General features: G+C 35.5%; 1 non-coding gene across 1 annotated transcript; it reads right to left on the reverse strand.

The window, feature by feature from the left end:
• Nucleotides 1–462: 462 nt before the first annotated feature.
• LOC128293580 (small nucleolar RNA R71) lies at nt 463–568 on the reverse strand. The gene has a single exon (XR_008283761.1). It is a non-coding gene; the product is annotated as a small nucleolar RNA R71 (small nucleolar RNA).
• Nucleotides 569–3,460: the final 2,892 nt, after the last annotated feature.

Below are 3,460 nucleotides of genomic sequence, written 5' to 3' on the forward strand. Positions count from 1 at the left end.
GTTGATCTAGTAAATCAGAATCCTGCTCCGTGCACTATGTATGATTATGCTAAACTAAATTTAATAGAACTGAGTCGAGTATAGTTAGGCCTGCTATTGCTGGAAATAATTTTGAACTGAAACCTAACACAATTCAAATGATACAATAATTTGTTCAGTTTGATGGTTTGCAGGATGATGATCCAAACAATCACTTGGCGAATTTTCTGGAGTTTTGCGACACATTTAAAATCAATGGAATTTCTGACGATGCTATATGCCTTCAGTTATTTCCCTTTTCATTAAGGAATAAGGCTAAACAGTGGTTGAACTCATTACCACGAGGGTCAATCACTACTTGGGAACAAATGACTGAAAAGTTTTTACTAAAATATTTTCTGCCGGCTAAAACAACTAAATCGAGGAATGATATCTCTTCTTTTGTGCAGATGGATCTAGAGACACTCTATGCTAAAACGGCTAAATCGAGGAATGATATCTCTTCTTTTGTGCAGATGGATCTAGAGACACTCTATGATGCATGGGAGAGAAACAAGGACCTCTTGAGAAGATACGTTCACCATGGGCTGCCTTTATGGTTGCAGGTTCAAACATTTCACAATGGCCTGAATCCTTCTACTAGACAGATGATTAACCCAGCTGGTGGTGGAAAACACCTAAAGTGGCTTACGAATTTATTGAAGAGATGTCACTGAATAGCTATCAGTGGCAAGTCATAAGATCAAAGTCGATGAAAGTAGCTGGTGTTTTCAACCTCGATGCGGTTACTATGCTATCTAACCAGGTAGAACTCTTAAATAAAAAGATTGATGGATTGTATGGTTCTACTCAGGTACATCCAGTAATGCAATGCAATACAAATGGAGGTGGATTGAGCAATTCAGAATACCTACCTTATGGCCTCAACATGGAACATGAGCAACTAAATTTTTTGGTTAGTAATTTTCGACCTTAAAATAATCCTTATAATAACACTTACAATGTAGGGTGGAGGAACCACCCAAATTTCTCATGGGAAGGTTAAGGAAATCAGAGACCACAACACCCTCCAGGCTTCCAACAACAACTTTACTAGCAAGAGAAAAAGCCGAACCTTGAAAAGATGATGTCAAAATTTATTTCAGTTGTGGAAACCCATTTTCAGAACACTCGAGAATCAAATTGGACAGCTGGCTAAGATGATTTCAGAAAGACCACCAGGAAGTTTGCCTAGTAATACCGAACCCAATCCAAAAGAGCATGTGAAAGCAGTTACACTAAGGAGTGGGAAAGTGTTAGCTGAATCCGAAAAGAAGCCACCACAAGAAGCTGAAAGAGACAAAGGAGAGGAAGAAAAACCCGAAAACAATGACAATCCGATGCCAAAGAAATATGAACCACCAATCCCATATCCAGCAAAGTTGAAGAAAAACCACATGGATGCACAGTTCGGTAAATCTCTTGAACTTTTTAAACAACTGCATATTAACTTACCTTTTGTTGAAGCTATATCGCAGATGCCTACATATGCCAAATTTTCAAAGGAGCTTCTAACAAACAAAAGGAAGTTTGAAGACTTATCTATGGTGGAACTTAATGAGGAGTGCTCGGCCATACTCCAAAATAAACTGCCAACTAAACTGAAAGACCCAGGAAGTTTTATTATTTCCTGCTTAATTGGTAGTTTGAATGTTGATAAGGCACTAGCTGATTTAGGCGCTAGCATTAATTTGATGCCATATAAAATGTTTAAACAACTTGGTCTTGGGGAACCTAAACCCACTAGGATGAGTGTTCAATTAGCTGATAGATCTGTTAAATATCCTAGGGGAATTATAGAGGATGTACTTGTAAAAGTAGATAAATTTATATTCCATGTTGATTTCGTTGTGCTTGACATGGATGAGAATGTTGAAGTGCCTTTAATCTTAGGTCATCCATTTTTAAGCACTGCCAGGGTTGTTATTAATGTGGGTGATGGTAAGTTGGTACTCAGAGTAGGTGACAAAGAGATTATCTTTAAAATTTATGGTGCCATGAGATTTTCTAGGGAACAAGATGACTCATGTTATTTTATTGACTCTATTGATCATGCTACTCAAAATTGTTTTCAGGAAATCATACATAAGGACACGTTGGAACTGTGTCTTGCCCAAGGAGAGGAGGGGGTGATAATTCTGAGATAGGAACTGTAACACCCCTTACCCGTATCCGTCGCCGGAACAGGGTACGAGGTATTAACAAATTATAGTATATACTATTAAACAAAACCCAACAAAAATATGGCGTGCAATTTGATCATTATAACATATGCCATTAACAATACAAACCAACTTCAAAGGCTTCGTACAAAATGGTTAGTTTGATACTATAAGTAGTAATTTGAACCTAGACAATTATGACACGTAACAAAATAACTAAGTCTGCTATACATGCCATATTTCAAAATGTTGAGTTCGGATACCAAGAGTATTGATAGTGCGGGTGGATCTTCTACGATCTCTGACTCCTGTGCTAGCTGGATGACACTATAAGACAAAGTAGAGAAAAGAAAGTAAGCTTATAGCTTAGTAAGTAAGTATATAAATAACAAATAAGAAGTCTAATATGTTTACAACATAACTCAATTATATCATATTTTTAATTTTATTGTTTACTCCAATTTGATCAAGCTGTCCCATCTACGTCATGGTTACTAAATAAATCATAACTCGAGTTACGAAACTCAAAATTCAAATCCGTAAAATTTCCCTGAATCTAGACTCATAAAAATTCTTACTAATTTTTTTATAGAATTTTTGGTTTAGCCAATTAGTACATTTTATTAGTTAAAGTTTCCCCTGTTACACAGTTCAACTGATCTGACCTCTGTTCATTACGAATTGAATTTCTCTCAGTACACAATTAAAATAACCATGAAACATGTTTCATTTAAAACTAGACTTAATAAGGAATTTAGGCATATAAACTATATTTCTTAATTCGTTTTGTACAATTTTTATTGATTTTTCAAAGTTGAAATAGGGGATTACATAGTCATCCTGAGCAAGTCTCACACAATTGTAAATATCTCAAAATATAGAATTCCTTTGCTTGCTCTATTTCTTTTATATGAAAATAAACTCATTAAGATTTAATTTCATATCTCATTCAACCTCTAATTAAATTTCTTCTATTTTTAGTGAATTTTCAAAATCACATCACTGCTACTGTCCAAAACAGTTTTAATGCTAATTTCATTCTTTCACACATTCTTTATACTAACCTCATTTAAACTTACATATATATATACCACATTTCATACATCACAAGTGTAGGTCCATGACTACAATGTCACCACAAAACCATCCCGTTGAACAATTCGGATTAATCCTCGATACTTGATGGTTTCAGTACACAGCCCCACCATCATATTTCATTTAATTCGGCTCTCTTGTACACATGGCGAACACTTAGTACCACTCATGCGACCTAGCCGATT

Source organism: Gossypium arboreum, chromosome 5 (genome assembly GCF_025698485.1).
Source record: "Gossypium arboreum isolate Shixiya-1 chromosome 5, ASM2569848v2, whole genome shotgun sequence".
In the NCBI taxonomy this organism is placed as follows: domain Eukaryota; kingdom Viridiplantae; phylum Streptophyta; class Magnoliopsida; order Malvales; family Malvaceae; genus Gossypium; species Gossypium arboreum.